The sequence below is a fragment of the Lissotriton vulgaris genome, chromosome 5 (genome assembly GCF_964263255.1).
Source record: "Lissotriton vulgaris chromosome 5, aLisVul1.2, whole genome shotgun sequence".
NCBI classification, from domain to species: domain Eukaryota; kingdom Metazoa; phylum Chordata; class Amphibia; order Caudata; family Salamandridae; genus Lissotriton; species Lissotriton vulgaris.
In genome coordinates, this window is record NC_141693.1 from 277,995,171 (window position 1) to 278,015,875 (window position 20,705).

A 20,705-nucleotide genomic window follows, 5' to 3' on the forward strand; every position below is an offset into this window, starting at 1 on the left:
GTTGCTTTGCATGAATGTTTTGCCATCCCTCAAATTGACTAGTGTGTTTGTTTCTTCGATGTTTTGCTGTGTTGTTAGTCCATCGACTGCTTGCTCTTGTGCACTGTTGTTAGCGTTTTGTGCAAAAATGGCATAATTTAGTTTTTTTCCCTGCTTGGTTGTGGAGTTGGCGTTCTTCCTGGCTTTCCGTGCTCGTTTGCGTTGTCTTTTGGTTTGATTTTCCAGTACACTTGGAGCGGCAGATGTATTGTTTTCGCCGTGCCTATTGCCCTTCTCATTTGTTATATTTACCTCACCTTCCATGGAGTATTCTGCAGATTCCGTGCTTTGCCTCATACTTCCTTGTTTTTCGATCATTATAATTTTACCTTTATTTTCTAACCACTTGGCTGCTAAGGCTTTGAAAGCTTTATAATGGGATTTCCATTGAAATGAATGGGAGGGGCATGACGAGTTACCCTTGTCATTAGCAGCCAAGAGGCTAAACACGATGTTTCTTCTGTTTGTTTACTTGCTTGTGCTGCACGTAGGATCTCTGTCAAAATTTCAGGTAGACATGCCAGTTTATCTATTATTTTGCCACACCCGCAGCTTTGATCCAAAACTTTGTTTTTATTTTGTCTGTCTTTGTCTGTTCCATTAGTTATTTGATCTGCGATTTTATCCAGCTTGTTATTGATTCCTGCAATGTGGGCTGCTATCAGGTTCATTAAATCTACCTGGACATCCAGTTTGTCTGATTGGAAATTTAATACCGTGATTGCTTGCTGTAGGCTTTTTAGTAACGAATCACTCCAGGTGGTTGTTTCTTTGTTTGTTGGTTGTATTAAGATCCCTGATATGGAGTCGAACCCACTTACCGATGAAATGGTGATTGGTGACTGTGTTTTTTTGCCTCCTAGTGGCGAACCACTTCGCCCCATGTTTTCTTCTTTCCAGAGAATGGGGCTAGGGGTGGATTTGAGGGGGGTTGATACTGTTCCCATTTCAGCTCCCATTTCCTTTTTTTCCTGCTGGTTTGTGTCTCTACATTTCCCCTGGGTAGTTGTCCCTAATTCCCCCTCCTTTTGGGTCTTAAATTCCAGCATCTTTATGAGGTCTTCTTCCTCTGTTATTGAAAAAGATCTTGACCAGTTTGTCTTTTGGATGTTTCCTTGTTGTATAACTTGATCTCTGCCTTCACTTTTTTCCCTTAACATATACCTTTGTACGGTTGTTTCTTCCTTGCTTCCTTCATGAATGGCTGTATGTTGGGATGTTGGTGGAGATGTATATTTGGGTGCCGGGAGATGCATTTGTGCTGTCGTCTTTAGAAGCCATATTTTTAAAGTGGATTTCTTGCAAACCGGTCTTTCATCCTTTTCTTTTGGTGCTCTCCCTTCTTTTTGTTGACACTCTTCTGGTTGTCTCGACGTTGCTTCTAGGTATTTGTCTCCGGCTGTTTTTGGTGTTGTCGCGTGTCTCGGTTTTATGGGAGTTTGTAGGCTTTGAGCCTCTTCTGTGTTTGCATATATTGCCGCCATCGGGTCTTTTAGAAATTGGAATTTGTGCTTTAGGTTTTTCCCACCGAACTTAAATGGTTCTGTAGCTATAGAAAGAATCACACTCTTCTCTTGTGGGTTGGAATCCTCTTTTAGCTTGCTCTTGTTTCCAGATTTATTAGCCGCTTTTGTTTGATCCCGTTTTGTCGCTCTTTTCTTGTTTTTATAAATGGGGGCTTGGCGAACTTTTCCTGACCGCATATCCCCAATTCACTTCTCAGATTGGTGATTAGACTGATCCCGGTGACTTGTTCTGACCCCGGTGATGTTCTTTGTGGCTTCCACTATTACGGCTGTCCCCCCCCGCTGCCAGGGTGTTCTTATCTCTTCACTTCACCACGCCTCTCCTCCGGACTCTCGCCTCACTCACAACTTCTGGCGCCTCCTCCCGAGCCTGTCTGCTCCTTCTCGCCCTGCTACGTGACAACTCCCCCACCGTGTCACCTTCTCGGCTACCGACCCTTACGCTAGGTGTGGCGTAAGGTACTGAGGGGTGGCTCGGGGCACGACACACGACACAGGATTGAGGCAGCTGCCGTCAGGGAGGGACTGCGTTGGAGTGTTGCAGTGTCTGGAATTGTCTGGCAATGTGGTGGCTTTCTCTGTCGTGTCTAGTCACTTACAGTCAGTCCCGTCAAGATAGAAGGTGCCTACTTGGATTCCTCTATTGGGGCCTCAGGACACAAGATCTCAAGCTATAATGTTGTAGCTGTTTTAACAGTTTTTATCAGGCAGTCCACCGTGGTTTTGCTGTTGCCTGCTAAGTGCTGGTGCTTGTATAGTCGCTTGTAGTTTAAAAATGCTTAATTTAAAATGCTTAATTTGGAGCTTAGAATTGAAGTAGTGCGTTTGGTCCCCCAGTAACTCTGTTGTATTTGGTTTCCTGCAGGTTTCCTGGTTTCCTGCAGGGATGCTGCTCGCTGATACTTCTGCTGCTGCCTTCGCCTCACCCTTTTGGCCAAAGACCCTAGAGTCTAAAGTGCTGGCGGGGTATGGCTTCAGGGCCTCAGGGGCTCGGGCTAGTGCCGGCAGCCCGCACCCCCCCCCCCCCCGACCGACCTGCTCCCGCTCGCCGCTCCCAGCACCCGACTCACCGCTTCTTGCCGCCTCTCCTCTCACTCCTTGATGCTGTATGTTGCAGAGCGGGCGGAGTTGCGGTGTGGTCTGCCACAGGATGCCGGGAGGGGTAGCCTGGGGTAGCTTGGAGCACGACACACAAGCGTCGAAAGATCGTGCAGCTCAGGCTGCCTGGGACAGTTTTTTCCTGTGTCTCGGCTTCTCGGCCTCCCGTCTGTGCAGCTGAAGGAGAGCTGGAGAGCCGAAAATCAAAGCAGTCAGGGTGCGGTTGCAGGGTGGCTTGGCCTGGGGCTGTGGTCAGATAACCCCCGAGGTAGCAGGTCCCGCCAAGCTCCTGCTCGCACAGCGTCTGTCTGTCTGTCCGTCGATAGGGCCGCGCACACGCTCGCCACCTAGTAGACACCGAGGAAACTGCACCTCAGAAACTCGGCAATCGGATTGCAGGTTCTCTGTCACTGTCTGAACAAACACAATGGAATCATTCTGTGCCACTCTATTAGATCTATCTACACCGCCCCACCACAGCCTGTATTACTGCGTATATCGTGTATGGTTCAGTTTTAATTACCTTATTCCTCAGACGGAGCTTCATTCACGCACGCTCGCCTCCTTGCTATGGCAGACATCTTATAAGAGGAAGTTAAGTATAACACTTAAGCCACACCACTTCCTCCGTGCTATCACGTTTACACTGCATTATGGGGCATGTAGTAAAGTCAAACCCCCAAGTCTATTATTACAAACTCAAATTACATATAATCATTGTTTTTCTGACGCCTTCCGTGTTTTCCTCTCCATTTCTAAAACGAGTTTACTTTTATGTTGCCTATTAATTAATTAATTAATTCATTAATTAATTGTGTGCTTATATAGCGCTGGAATCACTCCCGAAGTACAACGATCAAAATTTACCCAGGTTGCACCTACAAGTTTTATATTCATCAGGAAGATTTAAAATCATGATATTTGGTACGCTATGTTTGTCAGACAACTATTTCTCCGTGTGACCCCAGTAGTTTTTAACTGGCGTTTTCAAGATTTCCTCATATTCTAGTGATCTCTGCGATGCTGTTTAATCCAGTCAGGGCGCTATTAAATTTCAAAAATTAAATACGCCTCCTTTTGCAAAAGTGTCTTTTCAACATCCAATGGACGTTTAGCTACATTAATACTCGTTAGAACCGTCCATTTAAAATCATTTTCGCCGTGTTCCTTTTCGATGAAATGTTCAACCATTGGGGCAGTCAGTACTTTCTTTTTAAGTCTCGATCTGTGTTGTGTGATACGCACATTAACTTGTTGGTTAGTCTTCCCTATATATAACTTCATGCAGGGACACAGTATTGCGTAAATTACATTTCTGGTCCTGCAATTTGTAAAACCAGAATGTTTCCAGACAATCCCCTGATGGTTAGATTCTGCGCCCTTAATTGTGTTTATACAAGCCACGCAATTACCACATTTGCGATGGCCTTCCACAGTTTTCAGATTCCATTGGGACAGCAAGTCGCTTCACGGTTTTGGTATAGAAACATCTGCCCTTACTATTTGTTGGCCTATGCTTGGATTCTTTTTCATCGCAAATATTGGCTTTTGGAAAGGACATTCAAGGTTCTCAAGGAGATGCCAGTTATCCAGTATTATGGATGTCTTTCATAGATTCACATGCCTGAATCATTCCCCGTCGTCGAGACGGGAGTCTCCGGTACATAGAAAAGTAATGTCCTATAGACATACATAGAGAGAAGTAGGCCTAAGGGTCTCACCTTAGTAGCCTATCTAGGACCAAACTTTAGAAGAGAGCCAATCAGATAACACCTCCGTCTAGAACCTTCCTGTCAGGAGCCTCAGTCTCTCAGATTTTCGACCGCACGTTGTGCTAAGGGAGTCTCCACCTGAGTTCTCCTCAGGTTTCCTAACTACAGCTTATTTCTTCACAGAATTGGATTATTTTCTTCACAACTTATTATGGCTGATGTTCAGAAGAAGAGGGGTCTCTTCAGAGAATGTACTTCTTGTGGAAAAAAGAGGTTGCATGTTGAAGATCAGCACAAGACATGCTTGTATTGCCTGTATCCGGACCATTCAGCAAAAGACTGCAAAATTTGTAGAACTTTTTCTACAAAAACACTGAAAGACAGGGAAGGACGCCTTTTACTCTGGCTGAACAGGCTCAAGACCAGGGACAATCTGGAGTCTTCGGAGGAGGATGAGTACTCTTCGGTCTCCTCACAGCTGTCTTTAAAAAGGCCAAGGGTGGCTTCCCCTAGCCCTACAGACGCTCCTCCAAAGAAGACCGCAAAAAAGTCTTCAGAGGTCAAGTCTTCAGCGTCTGAGAAGGAGGTTCACACCTTCAAAAAGCCTGCGCAGTCGTCGACGACAACATCGTCGACGCCCTCATCTGCGCAAAGCAAAACTGTCTCAAGTCTATGGCTCGAAGTAGACGACGACAGTATCAACGACGTCAACATCGTCAGCGTTTTCGTCATCGACGACAACTACACCTTCGTCGACGGCGGGTAAGCCTTTGTCGTCCATCATTGTCATAAAAAAATCGTCGTCGGCGACGTGAACAGCGCCGTCGACGCCTGTACCGTCGACAAACCCCTCATCGTCGACGAGTGTGCAGTCGGCGAAATCGCAGTCAACGAGTTTACCGTCGACGAAGTCATCCTCGTCGGCGAGTGTACCGTCGACGAAAGAATAGACTACGAGAAAGATACCGTCGACAGTGCCATCGTCGACGAGAGTATAGTCGGCAAAGTCATCGGCGACGTCTACATCGACAACGAAAGCAACGACGGGCATACCGTAGTCAGCGGCACCGTCGACGAGGACATAGTCGACGCCACAATGGAAACAGTCTCAGACGATTCCACCGTCGATGAGACAGACACAAGACCCTCGCTCCGTAGACGATAAATCGTCTAGAATCCTATCGTCTAAGAGTCCTTCAATGGAAATTACACTTGAATTGACATCCCCAACTAGGGTGCAAAGATTACCACCGGCTCGTCTCCTACAAGATGAGGAGTAGGATGAGGATGATAGCACGCAGGCTACCAGTCAGTCTCATCTAGTGGTCAAATGCCAAAGTACGGATGAAGAGGACAATGACGTTGAAATTACCCAGGAGCATAATGTTCAGGCACAGGTTCAGACTCCGATTACACACATAGTATGTTTACCAGCCTCTATTGTGTCTGATTTAAGGTTCTTAATAGAGGTGTGAGGAAGAGTCAGCACTTGCCCGGAACATGCAGATGCGCCTGTGGGGACTACAACGCCCATGTTTGTCTCCCGTGTTTTCACAGGAGGATCCCGGTCATTGGTTTGACCCGGAAGTCCAACCCCCATACCCCGGAAGGGAGAAAGGCGAGCCATTGATAGGCGCGCTGGTTCAGGACGGAGGTGTGAGCGCGGAAGGAGGAGAAGGACGAAGTCTCACAACGGAGCAGAAAGACGCGGGACCCGGTGGAGAAGACGCGGGACCCGGTGGAGAAGACACGGGACCCGGTGGTGAAGACGCAGGACCCGACTTGGCGAATTCCGAGAATCCGGACGACGGAGAGGAAAGCTGGTCGGAGGACTGGTGGTGTCTGGAGGAGGCTGGAAGGCGGCCGTAACTCGGAGGAGAGTTACGGCGGGGTCGGTGAGTGTAACCGGCTCGGGGACACAGAGGGAGGGGGCGGAAGAAGATATAACAAGAGGGTAGAGCACAACGGGGAAGCACGTGGACTTTGTGTATGTACTGTGTAATGCACTCAGGCAGAATACTTGGAGATACACGGACAAACACCCAGGGTTCTCTTCCTTAGGCACTTAAGCTCACCGTTCCCACTTCTCTTTTCCCTAGGCACTTAAATTCACTATCCCCATATTCCTGTGTCAAGATAGGAAAATTCACTACCATCCTGTAACCACGATAAACCCTGCAAAGTCACAACGGTGTGGTGAAGGGAAAAGAAACCTCATATGCATAAAAGAACTCCATTCTGACAATAGCCCTATATTGTTTATTTCTATCCTTCCATGAGCCTTCCGGAAAACCCATCCCGGTCCAGAAGAACCAGAAGGCAAGAAAACAACTTTGCAAGCCTCAAGTTCATCCGGCTCATCCCAGGAATCGTCGGAGGAAGAAGAAATCCAAACCTCCCAACCCTTTGCACTTCCCCATACTATCAATAAATCCATTTCAAAACCTTTATTGCAGCCTCCACGCCGGTTTATCAAACCCGCACTCCCACAAGTGGTGTCAGAAGTGGGATTGAAAGGCAAAATGGAGGCTGACCTCGCGAGAATGGCCGATAATCAGGAACACCTTAGCAAAGTCATAGAACGTTTCCTGACCGTTGTTGAGGAAGACCGAGGCAAGTTGTAACAGGCCATAGCCGGACAGGGACAAACTCACGAAGCATCCATGGGCAAACTTACAGAAGCCCTGGGTCAACAACGGGGACCTACTACCCTACCTTTGGTTGTATTACAACGTTATGTGGCTGGAGAAGACCCAGACTTTTTCTTTAGTAACTTTGAGCGAATGGCAAATGCAGCCTCATGGCCCGCCGAAAAATGGGGACAATATTTAGGTCCTTTATTGTCTGGCGATTTACAAGCAGCCTACCAGGCAGCTACCCTACAAGGGGCTGTTCCTTATGCGGATATAAAAAAATGTATCCTGGAAAGACTAGGAGTAGATGATGAGACTTATAGATTGAAATTAAGACAAATGAAGGAAGGCCCACAAGAAACCCCTCGCGCCTTATATTTTAGAGTAAAAGACATGGCAGATCGTTAGTTAAAACCGGCTACCAATGACAAGGATGGGATCATGGCGAAAATGTATTTAGAACAGTACTTAACGTCCCTACATCCGCCTATACAACGGTGGGTTAGACAACAAGCCAACCTTACCCTGGAAACAGTCGTGGAGATAGCCAGTGCTTATAATAGAGCGCAGGACTTTTAAAAAGGCAGGGAAGAAGTCACGGGGAAAACTGGTGGACATCTTCAAAATCGGCCTCCCCGACCCCCAGTTGCTAAAAAACCAGAACCGCTTGCGCTTGTTCCCAGTACCCCTTTGCCCAGTAGCACGTTTGTACGACCCCCTGTAACAGGACCCCAATGTTTTCACTGTGGGGGAATGGGGCACATAGCAAGGTTTTGTCCCCAAAAAGAAGAACCTATGGAGATAGGTATGGTTCGTAATTACTTCTGTTCACCCCAAGAAGACAAAAGACTGCACCCATATAAGTGCACCGTTTCCATGAATGGACAACCTGTTACTGCCCTAGCGGATACCGGATGCTTACACAGCGTAGTTAGACCCCAAGGTCTTGGTAATCACATTGGACCTATAGACGGTATGGTGGCCATCAAATGTGTACATGGCGATATCAAACCATATCCAACTGCTCGGGTACTGGTACAGCACCCCAAAAACTCGGGGACCTCCTTGACGGTGGTACTAATACCTCGATTACCCGAACAAGCCATCCTAGGAAACGATTATGCTAAATTACCTCAGCTATTACAGGAGACTACTCTATCTGCGGAAGACTGGCTAGCCTCCGCACCCTTCTATACAGAGTCTGAAAAAGAATGGCCGGCACCTAAAATCCGGAAAAGTCGCAGTCAGAGGAGGGCCGAAAAGGGTAGAGAACCTCTGGTGGTGCCTGTAATTCCTGTAGAGAATCCCTGGGAATCAGATCGAAACTTCCATGCTGCCCAGCGGGAAGATCCTGTTCTTCAGGAAGCATGGAACAAGGCCTTTGATGAAGAAGGTCCACTACATGTAGGTCCATATTTTTTTGTTAAAAACGGCCTATTATATAGAAAGAGCAACCCAGGTCAGAACGCCCAGTTGTTAGTTCCAAATCCATTCCGAGAGAAAGTATTGTATCTCGCTCATAGCCATCTTTTGGGGGGACATTTTGGGACAGACAAGACAGAAAAAACTATCCTGGAGAATTTCTATTGGCCGGGAATATATCAACAGGTCAAAAGATATTGCAGGGAATGTCCAGTTTGTCAGAAACATAGCCGCTATCAACCCCCAAGGGCACCATTACTACCCCTTCCCATCATAGATGAACCCTTCTCATGGGTTGGCATGGATATTATTGGACCCTTATTGCCGTCCAGAAGTGGATGCAGATACGTACTAGTTATGGTGGACTATGCTACTCGGTTCCCAGAAGCCATACCCCTACGCAGACCCGACACGACCAATATTGCAAAGGCTATGGTTAATGTTTTTTCCAGGGTTGGTTTCCCAAAAGAAATTCTAACCCACCAGGGAACTCCCTTTGTTTCCAAAATGATGAAAGACATCTGTACTCAATTAGAAGTGAAGCAAATCCGAACCTCAGCCTATCACCCTCAAACAGATGGGCTGGTTGAAAGATACAATGCCACCATTAAGACCACTTTAAAGAAATTGTTGGATCTGGAAGCCCGTAAGTGGGAGGACATCCTTCCCATGGCACTTTTTGCCATCAGATGCAAAGAACAAAAGAGTACAAGGTATTCCCCTTTTGAATTACTGTATGGACATAGGCCTCGTACCTTACTAGATATGACCAAGGAACAGTGGGAAACAGAACAAAATGATACCTGAATATGTTTCAAACCTAAAAACTCATTTGAAACAAATTCGTAGTATTGTTAGGAATAACTTGGAGAATGCACAGGTTGCCCAAAAGAAACAATACGACAAAGGGTCTAAACCTAGGTCCTTTCAGGTAGGCGACTTCGTGTTGCTTATGATGGCGACTTCAGACCATAAGTTATTGGGTCAATGGCAGGGTCCCTACAAAGTCATTCAACAGGTAACCCCTGTGACCTATAGGATAGAGACAGATTCACAGAAGAAGATATCGCAAATATATCATGTGAATTTACTAAAGAAATGGGAGGGACCTGCTCTTGTGTCAGTAAATAGTGCAGAACCCCAAATACCCCTATTTCAACAGTGTTTTGATCCAGAATTGCCTGAGATATTATCACATGATCTGACAAAGGTTCTACAACCATTGTCAACGTTTTTTTCCACTTCCCCTGAAAAGACCAATCTCACTGAACATGCTATCAGAACTCTTCCAGGTAAACGGGTGAGATTGAGACCATACCGTATACGAGAGTCTCGCCGACAGGTTATACGAGAAGAGGTAGAGAAGATGTTGCAGTTGGATGTCATAGAGCCCTCTAAAAGCGAATGGAACTCACCTATAGTGTTAGTTCCAAAACCGGATGGGTCGGTGAGATTTTGTATTGACTTCAGGGAAGTAAACAAAATCTCTGAGTTTGATACCTATCCTCTTCCAAGAGTGGATGAAATGGTGCAAAGGATAGGAAAAGCCAAGTTCATTAGCACATTAGACTTGTGTAAAGGATACTGGCAAATTCCTTTAAAGACAGAAGACAGAGAAAAGACCGCTTTCTCAACCCCATATGGTTTATACCATTTCAAAATGCTACCTTTCGGCTTACATGGAGCACCCGCAACGCTCCAACGAGCCATGAATATGATACTCAAGCCCCATGAGGTCTATGCTGGAGCCTACATAGATGATATCATAATATACAGTGATACCTGGGAACAGCATTTGGCTCACCTTTCCCAAGTAGTAAACACCCTAGGAGTTCATGGATTAAGAATCAATCCCACCAAAAGTCATTTGGCAGCCCAAACAGTTAAGTACTTAGGGTACCTTTTAGGTGAAGGAGTCATACGACCCCAAACATCCAAATTGTCTGCCAGTTCCCAGATACCTTTACCCAGGACGAAAAAAGACTTGAGAGCCTTCCTGGGTTTATTGGGTTATTACCGAAGGTTTATCCCGGGATTTTCACAAACAGCAGCTCCCTTAACGGATCTTTTACAGAAAACATACGAACAGAAGAGATCTTACAATCTCCTCCTGCTGAAGTGGTACGCTCCTTTGAATCCTTAAAAAATTCACTAACCTCTGAATCAGTTCTGATCAGCCCTGATTATTCTCGTCCTTTTATTTTACAAACTGATGCTTCAGACCTAGGATTAGGAGCTGTCTTATCCCAAGAAACACCACAAGGAGAAAAGCCCATCTTGTACATAATATTTACAACAAGGGGTGGTGAGGGACAGAGTCTCTGAATTAAGCAGAAAGCTCTCACCCAGTCAAGAGATCAGGGCTAGATCCAACACCATTTTTTAGCTCACTGCACCATCCCAGTTTCAGAACCTGGCTGTATGCAAATTAGTCTGTTCCTGTCCCAGTGCATGATGGGAACAGGGCAAACCAAACTACAAAAGCCAATTCTTACACTGGGAAGGAAACAAGCTCCCGGGGACCGGTTTCTGGCATTACAGCCGTCTTCGGCCCGGTTTGCTTGAATCCTGATGGTGCAATGAGCAAGGGTCTCACGTCTGAGAATACCCTTCCACGCTTAGGGTGGACAAAAATATTTACAACAAGGGGTGGTGAGGGACAGAGTCTCTGAATTAAGCAGAAAGCTCTCACCTAGTCAAGAGATCAGGGCTAGATCAAACACCGTTTTTTAGCTCACTGCACCATCCCAGTTTCAGAACCTGGCTGTATGCAAATTAGTCTGTTCCTGTCCCAGTGCATGATGGGAACAGGGCAAACCAAACTACAAAAGCCAATTCTTACACTGGGAAGGAAACAAGCTCCCGGGGACCGGTTTCTGGCATTACAGCCGTCTTCGGCCCGGTTTGCTTGAATCCTGATGGTGCAATGAGCAAGGGTCTCACATCTGAGACCCTTGCTCATTGACATGAGTCCCTTTCTCACTGCTCCATCAGGATTCAAGCAAGCCGGGCCGAAGACGGCTGAAATGCCAGAAACCGGTCCCCGGTAGCTTGTTTCCTTTCTGGTGAAGAATTGGCTTGGTAGTTTAGTCTGCCCTGTTCCCATGATGCACTGGGCCAGGGACAGACTGATTTGCATATAGCCAGGTTCTGAGCTGGGATGGGGCAGTGAGATAAATAACGGTGATGGATCAAGCCCTGATCTTTGGACTGGGTAAGAGTGGTCTTCTCAATTCAGACACTCTGTTCATCACCACCCCCTTTTCTGAATCGATTTTGGCCACTATAGGTGTGGCAGGGTATACTCAGACATGAGTCCCTTTCTCACTGCTCCATCAGGATTCAAGCAAGCCGGGCCGAAGACGGCTGAAATGCCAGAAACCGGTCCCCGGTAGCTTGTTTCCTTTCTGGTGAAGAATTGGCTTGGTAGTTTAGTCTGCCCTGTTCCCATGATGCACTGGGCCAGGGACAGACTGATTTGCATATAGCCAGGTTCTGAGCTGGGATGGGGCAGTGAGATAAATAACGGTGATGGATCAAGCCCTGATCTTTGGACTGGGTAAGAGTGGTCTGCTCAATTCAGACACTCTGTTCATCACCACCCCCCTTTTCTGAATCCATCTTGTACATAAGCCGTAAACTTTTCCCTCTGGGAAAAAAATTATGCTACCATTGAAAAAGAGGCTCTTGCTATTAAATGGGCAATAGAATCCCTCTGGTACTATCTGGAAGGGATAGAATCTATCCTTTTTACAGATCATGCCCCATTAGAGTGGCTAGCAAAGGACACAACCAGAGAGTCCTGAGGTGGTTTCTTTCCTTACAACCGTACAGATTTCTTACTAGACTTAGGAAAGGGAAAGACCAAGGGAATGCTGACTACTTGTCTAGATATCCTCAGAGTAGTTCCCCTAGAAGAAGGACAGCAAGGAAAAGGGGATGTGAGGAAGAGTCCGCACTTACCCGGAACATGCAGATGCTCCCGTGGGGACTGCAACGCCCATGTTCGTCTCCTGTGTTTTCACAGGAGGATCCCAGTCATCGGTTTGACCCGGAAGTCCAACCCCCATACCCCGGAAGGGAGAAAGGCGAGCCAATGATAGGCGCGCTGGGTCAGGACGGAGGTGTGAGCGCGGACGCGGAAGGAGGAGAAGGACGAAGTCGCACAACGGAGCAGAAAGGAGAAGACGCGGGACCTGGTGGAGAAGACGCGGGACCTGGTGGAGAAGACGCGGGACCTGGTGGAGAAGACGCGGGACCTGGTGGAGAAGACGCGGGACCTGGTGGAGAAGACGCGGGACCTGGTGGAGAAGACGCGGGACCTGGTGGAGAAGACGCGGGACCTGGTGGAGAAGACGCGGGACCTGGTGGAGAAGACGCGGGACCTGGTGGAGAAGACGCGGGACCCGACTTGGAGAATTCCGAGAATCCGGACTACGGAGAGGAAAGCTGGTCGGAGGACTGGTGGTGTCCGGAGGCGGCCGTAACTCGGAGGAGAGTTACGGCGGGGTAGTTGAGTGTAACCGGCTCGGGGACACAGAGGGAGGGGGCGGAAGAAGATATAACGGGAGGGTAGAGCACAACGGGGAAGCACGTGGACTTTGTGTATGTACTGTGTAATGCACTCAGGCAGAATACTTGGAGATACACGGACAAACACCCAGGGTTCTCTTCCTTAGGCACTTAAGCTCACCGTTCCCACTTCTCTTTTCCCTAGGCACTTAAATTCACTATCCCCATATTCCTGAGTCAAGATAGGAAAATTCAGTACCATCCTGTAACCGCGATAAACCCTGCAAAGTCACAACGGTGTGGTGAAGGGAAAAGAAACCCCATATGTATAAAAGAACTCCATTCTGACATTTCCCACTATATTGCTTATTTCTATCCTTCTATGAGCCTCCGGAAAACCCATCCCGGTCCAGAAGAACCAGAGGGCAAGAAAACAACTTTGCAAGCCTCAAGTTAATCCGCCTCATCCCAGGAATCGTCAGAGGAAGACTAAATCCAAACCTCCCAACCCTTTCCACTTCCCCATACTATCAATAAATCCATTTCAAAACCTTTATTGCAGCCTCCACGCCGGTTTATCAAACCCGCACTCCCACAAGAGGACTATAAGCAACGATTTCCTGAGTCCTCGGCTCCAGCGGATAGGCAGATTCCTCCAGCGGCAAGGGCAGCTGCGTCTCCATGGTCCAGACCACCACCGTTAGTGCTTCATCAGGAAAGGGAGCAAGTACAGGACCCACCATCATCTGAAGATGAGGAAGAACCTCATGAGGAAGGGGAGATCCAAGATGTCCTTTCCAATCATGATGACGGAGATGATTATATAATTTCTTCTCCAGCGTCCCCGGAGCCAACAACATCAGGTTCACCACCAGCGGACATAGGAGGATTCCACAGTATGATGGAAAGAGCGGCCAAAAGGTTCCACATAACGATGAAGTCTCAGGAAACAGGTTGTTTCCTTTACGATTTTAAGGAGCCACTTAGGAAGGCAACCAAATCAATTCCCATCATTGAATACATCTGGAAAGAGGGCCTACAATTGATGCAGACACCAGCCTCAGTTTCTACGGCGGCTCCAAGACTAGACAAGAAATATAAGGCCCCAGCATCGGCCCCAGCCTGTTTTACAGGGCACCCCAAATCAGACTCTGTGGTTACACAGGCAGCGCAGAAAAATTCCAGGAATCCATCTTCACCGGTAACAGGCCCGCCAGATAAGGAGGGAAGGAAGCTGGATAACATCAGAAAACGATTCTCAACCACATCGGCAATGACGATAAAGGTGGCAAATTCTATGGTGTTGCTAGGAAGATATAATAAACAATTATGGGCAGACATTGCTCCGTATCTGTCTGAACTGCCGGACGGCACAAAGGGGGAGGTTCAAGCTCTGTTCCTAGAAGGTCAGTCGTCAGCCTCTGAATTAATAGACTGCTCTGGATGTTGCAATGACTGGTTTCAGACAACTAGCAGGAGCAGCTGTATAACGAAGGCAGGGGTGGCTCAAGTCTATCTCATTTAGACAGGAAGTACAGTCAAAAATCCTAGACATGCCATATGATGGACAACAACTGTTTGGCACAAAGATTGATGAAGCGCTACAAACGATAAAAAAGGACACAGATACAGAGAGCGCACTTGGCACGCTGCAATTTAAAAACCAGTCCTTTCGAGGGAACAGAGGCAGAGGACAATCCTCTTACAGAGGCACTTATCAAAATAGATCCTCATATTCTTATGGCCACGGCAAGTCGCGATACCAACCGCGCCAACAACAGAACAGGCAGTCCTCCTCTGGAAAGTCCAACTTTAGAGGAAAGACCCAACGGAAGCCCGCTGGCGGACGCCAATGACCTATTACTACAGCCAGTCCATCCCTCATCTACTTCTTTAAAAATTGGAGGAAAACTGACCCATTTCCTCAACAACTGGAGGAGGATAACAACGGACCGGTGGGTCCTACAGTTAATTCAATTTGGACATTCTCTAGAGTTCGAAATTATCCCTCCAACAACCCCTCCTCGCCCTATTCCTCACAAGAACCTGTGATTGCTTCTTCAGGAAATCTCGATCATGCTTCGGAAAGGGGCAATAGTACCGTCAGCTCTCAAGGGGAGAGGATTTTACTCCCGCTTCTTCCTCATTCAAAAGAAGGAAAAGAAATGGAGGCCCATTCTAGACCTCAGGGCGCTCAACACATTCTTAAAGAAGCAATCGTTCTGCATGGTCACGATTCAAGAAATATTGGGACTACTGGAGGAGGGAGATTTCATGATGTCCTTGGACCTGCAGGACGCATACTTTCACGTCCCAATCCACAAGAGTCACAGGAAATTCCTAAGATTTGCAGTGGCTGGCCAACACTATCAGTTCTGTGTCCTCCCTTTTGGCCTCAAGTCTGCACCCCGGATTTTCACCAAATGTCTTTCCCCGGTAGCAGCATTCCTCAAACAGCACGGGCATCAAGTCTTACCGTATTTGGACGACTGGCTGGTGGAGGCACCATCCTGGTCAGGCGCAACCAAATCCTCCAACGCCTGTCTCAATCTCTTCAAAAACTTGGGTCTTACACTCAATTGGGAAAAATCCACCTTGCATCCCTCTCGAGTCATTACCTTCCTTGGAGCAACACTAGATACAAAGGCGGCGAAGGCTTTCCCGTCTCAGGAGAGAAAACGCAAGCTTGTCTCTCTAGCCGCATCGGTGGCTTCGAAGAAAACTTGATCAGTCCGTACCTTCAAATCCCTCCTGGGCATGATGTCCTCATGTATCCTACTCATACCGCACTGTCGGCTATGGATTTGTCCTCTCCAAGAGGCTCTGTCCAAACAGTGGACGTAGTGTATGGGATCGTTCGACAAACGCATAAGGATCACGAGCCAGATCGTCAGGACATTGCAGTGGTGGTGGTCGCTCAAGAACATCTCACAAGGGTTGCCGTTCCTGCTTCCTGCAGCTCCCCATGTCATTACAACGGACGCCTCACTGGAGGGTTGGGGAGCAGTCCTGCAGGAATTGCGGATCAGCGGCAGATGGTCAGAGCAGGAAACACAGCTCCATATCAACCTACTGGAGCTGAGGGCAGTCTTCCTAGCCTTGCAGGCTTCCTTGCCAAGGATCAAGAACTCCCTAGTGCTCGTCAGGACCGACAACACTGCGACGATGCACTACCTGAACAAACAGAGAGGGACACGTTCGCTAACACTCTCTTGCGAATCGCAAGAGATCTGGAATTGGCTCATTCTCCACAACGTATCGTTGAGGGTGGAGTACGTCCCAGGCAAGGACAATGTCATCGCAGACGCCCTAAGCAGACAGAGGTCTTCATCACACAAATGGGTGCTAGACATGGCGACCACCGCTCATATCTTCTCAAGGTGAGGAACACCGCAAATCGACCTATTTGCGACCAGGGAGAACGCCAAATGCCAAAGCTTCGCAAGTTGGCATCCCCAACCAGGGTCTCTCGGAAATGCATTTTCCATCACATGGCGCTACATCTTTGCGTACGCATTTCTGCCACTTCCATTGATTCCCAGAGCCCTCAGAAAGATGAAGGCGGAGCCTTGCATTTTAATTCTGATGGCCCCATTCTGGCCGAGGCATCATTGGTTCACAGTCCTTCATCGCCTCTCACTGCAGCCGCCAGTCCGTCTAGGCCAGCATCCATCTCTGCTCACGATGAGCGACAAGCAGATTCAACATCCGGATCTGAAATCTCTCAGGTTATCGGCTTGGCTCCTGAGTACCGAGAATTCAGCAAGATAAACATTCCGCAGGATTGTAAAGATATCCTAGCCAGGGCACGAGCGGATAGCACTAACGACTTATTCCCTGAAGTGGAAACGCTTCTGCATCTGGTGTGCGGACAAAGGTCTACGTCGCTTCGCTACTTCTCCAGAACAAATATTACCCTACTTGCTTCATCTGGCGCAGTCGGGCCTAGCCCACTCCTCCATAAAAGTACATTTGGCGGCGATATCACGATTTAAAAGGACACCTAGAGAGCCCTCTCCGTGGTCTAGTAGACTGATAAAATAATTCCTTAAAGGTCTCTATAGATCTTTTCCTCGACCACGAATGGTCCCTCCAACATGGCATCTGAATGTGGTTCTTAACCAACTAAGGAAGCAGCCTTTTGAACCCATTCACAGGGCAGAACTAAAATACATTTCGTGGAAGACGGCTCTCCTCCTGGCGCTTACATCTGCAAGGAGGGTCAGTGAACTGCAGGCTCTTTCCATCCAAGACCCTTTCCTGCAGTTTAGGGACGACAGAGTAATTTTAAGGACCAATCCTAGGTTTATTCCTAAGGTTCCGTCGGACTTCCACTTAAATGAGCCGGTGATTCTCAAATCATTCTTTCCAAATCCCAGCACCTCAGCTGAGAGATCGCTGCACTCATTGGACCTTAAAAGATGTCTAAAATTTTACATTGATAAAACCAAACATTTCAGGAAATCCAACCAACTATTCATAGCCTTCAGTAGACCTAGAAAGGGTTTACCGCTGTCCAAACAAAGCATCTCCAGATGGATCTCTTTGGCAATTGCCTTCTGCCAAGTCAGAGCCGGACATCCATTGCACTCTAAAATCAGGGCGCAATCTACAAGAGCCATGTCGACTTCTATGGCGCTATTTTCTGGAGTGCCAGTTATTGACATCTGCAGGGCGGCAACATGCTCCCATTTTTGTCGTAAGGTATCCATTGGCGCTAGCCCCTCATTTAGCATCCTTGAATAAAGGCATGTAACCGCCTTGAAGGTCCCTGCCGCCATCACTACATACTGACACGCCATTGTCGTCCTGGGCTCCACTGATCCCTCGCTCCAATGTTTCCGAATGGCAGCTACCAGAGCGGCATGTATCAAAAATCCTCCTCCAGATAGATCATATCTCTTCTGCAGCACCTGATAGGGCAGCAACTCACCCTCCTCGTATAAGTCTCACAGCACCTGAATCCCTGCCTGTTCCCACTCCATCAAAGGTGTTCAGTCTCCACCATGGGGCAACGCTGTTATCATCCCCTGTGGGATTTCTGGTGCATAGGTATGTAGTACTCCAGCCCTACGCTGGCTACGGTTCCAGCATAATCTCAACGTCTTCTCTTCTAACGAGAGATCTCTAAGGTTAAGCTTTTGTTGCAAGACTATAAATGACAGTATGTGTCTTGGAATCTCCTTACTTCTCAGGGCCTCTAAACTCCATTGCGACTGCCTGTGTCCAGACCTGGAGTTGAGCTGCTAAATAATAAAGTTCAAAATCAGGAACTGCTAGCCCGCCTTCAACCTTTGGCCTCACCAGTGTTATTTGGGCCACCCTCCTCCTGCCAGATCCCCAGAGGAACCCCACAATCATAGACTTCAGTAATTTGAACACCGAACCCGGGACCCAAATGGGCGATGTTCTAAAGAAATACAACAGCCTAGGTAGTGCCACCATTTTTTTAATGCTATCCGTCCCATCACCGACAGTGGAAGCGTCGACCAAAATGCCATGCTACCCTAGATATGTCAATCATGTCGGCTCGCAGCGTACATCCCTAGATATCACAGGTATTAATCCACCAGCCTTCACCGGGAACAGGCACGTCTTTTTCCAGGTCACCCACAGCCCTGAGACGTCGCCAAACTTTGGTAACAAATCTGCTGCTCCCTCCAGTGCTCCTCCTGTGTCCGGCAGAAACAACAATAGATCATCCGGGTAGAGCGAAATATACTGCAGATGTCCTCTAAACCTCAGACCCACATAACTCCGCCCCAACCTAGCTTGTGCCGCCAAAGGCTCTATTGCCAGGGCAAACAATAGCAGGGAAAGAGGGCAGCCCTGTCTCGTCCCGCGAGACACTCAGTATTGGGGTGAGACCAACGCCCCCATTCGCACTCTGGCCACTGCGCAGGTATATAACACCCTAGTACAGCCCACAAACGCATCACCCAGTCCAAAACACACCAGTCTCTTGTATAAATACGGCCATTCAAGACTATCAAAGGTCTTCTCTATGTCCACTGATAGGATCGTGGGCATAGACGAGTCCTGGTGAGCTTCCCCCAAAATCCTCAGCAACCTCCGCACGTTTGTGGCTGTGTTCCTAGTTGGAATAAACCCAGCCTGATCCCCATGTATTAAACCAGTCATATGCTGCAGGAGACGGGATGCCAATATTTGACTCGGGATCTTATAATCCGTAGATAAAATCGATAACGGCCTGTAGGCAGTCATGTCTGTACCCTCTCGCCCAGGCTTTAATAAAGGGATAATGAACGTCTCCCTCATGGACATAGGAAGGTGACCCAGTTCTCGTGCCTCTTTATAAACCTCCAACAACCGCGGAGCCAGTGTATCCACATATCGCGAGTAAAATTTGACGGGCAGACCGTCTAAACCTGGAGTTTTATATTGCGAGCCATATGCTTAATCGCGCTCTGCATCTCCTCTAGTGTAATATCCCGGCCTAAAGAATCCGCTTGTTCCTCTTCCAACTGCGGAAGTGGCACGCTCTCCAAGAAGGCTTTAATTACCGACCCCCGCCACTAGCGAGCTTTCATATAACGCCTCATAATATTCCTGGAACCGAGCCATAATCTCACGCTGAGTGTATATGGTGCTACCATCTTGTGCTTGCAACTCCATAATTGGAGAGCCTCTTGAATTAGGATTAGCCAACCGTGCCAACAAGGTTCCCGCCTTGTCGCATTCAGCATGAACCTTCATAACATATGTCTTATAATCAAAGCTTCGTTACCTTTCTATCTCCCCGGCAACTGCTTCCTTCGCCTCCACTACTGCTGCTTGCACTTCTGGAGGCCCAGGTCTAGCTAGTTCAGCTGCCCATAGCCTGCTTTCCGCTTTGTCCACATCCTGTAGCAACACCTTCCGCACTTCTACATGCTTGCTAATACAGAGCCCCCTTATCACCACTTTAAAGGCGTCCCACTCCACTGCTCTAGTACAAGCAGTTCTTTCATTTTCATTAAAATAGTGCATTATTCCCTTGGAAAACCGGATAGTCGAACGTCTCGGGTCGTAATCTCCAAGTGGGAATGTCAGATTTCATCGTCGCCCAATGCCATGTAATTAGCAACGGGTTGTGGTCTGACAGTGTCCTAGTCAGATATTTAGAGCGTACTATGGTGGGTACTATCGATGCGGAACATAGAACTGCATCCAACCTAATGTGTAGTTTGTGCATCGCTGAAAAGACGGAATAGTCCCGGTTTCGTGGGTGGTGGCTGCTCCATATGTCCACCAGGTTCCATCTATTTTGCCAATACAGTCTATATTTGGCCAGCCTACGGATGGGGGAATCTGCTAAGGAGGGGCGTGATCTGTCCAGGGATACATCTGCTATGGAATTAAAATCCCCTCCCAACACCACCGGGCCTGCACAGCAATGTGCTAATGCTCCCGATATGCGGTCTAGGAAGCGCGCTAGGTCTATGTTTGGTGCATATATACTACACAGCGCTATGTCCCTACCATGTAATCGCCCCTCCACCGCTACAAATCTGCCTTCAGGATCTATCGTCTGTTTCGTGGCCTGAAAAGGGACCCCTGCTCTCACCCAGACCAACGCCCCCGTGCAAATGCCGAATAGGATGTGCTAAAAACCTGGCCTCTCCATCAGCGCTGTAACGCCTGACCTTCTGCTTTAGTAAGGTGGGTTTCCTGTAGCAGTGCTATATGTACTCCTCTCCTGACTAAATATGCATGGACATTATGGCGCCTCGTCATAGTGTGCAAACCCCTCACATTCCAAG

The 20,705-nt window shown here is 47.9% G+C and overlaps 1 protein-coding gene across 13 annotated transcripts in view; it reads left to right on the forward strand.

Annotated features, from left to right (window-relative positions):
- The window catches only part of RERE (arginine-glutamic acid dipeptide repeats), a 1,284,697-nt gene that overhangs the window by 1,034,915 nt on the left and 229,077 nt on the right, over positions 1–20,705 (forward strand). The window lies entirely within an intron of this gene.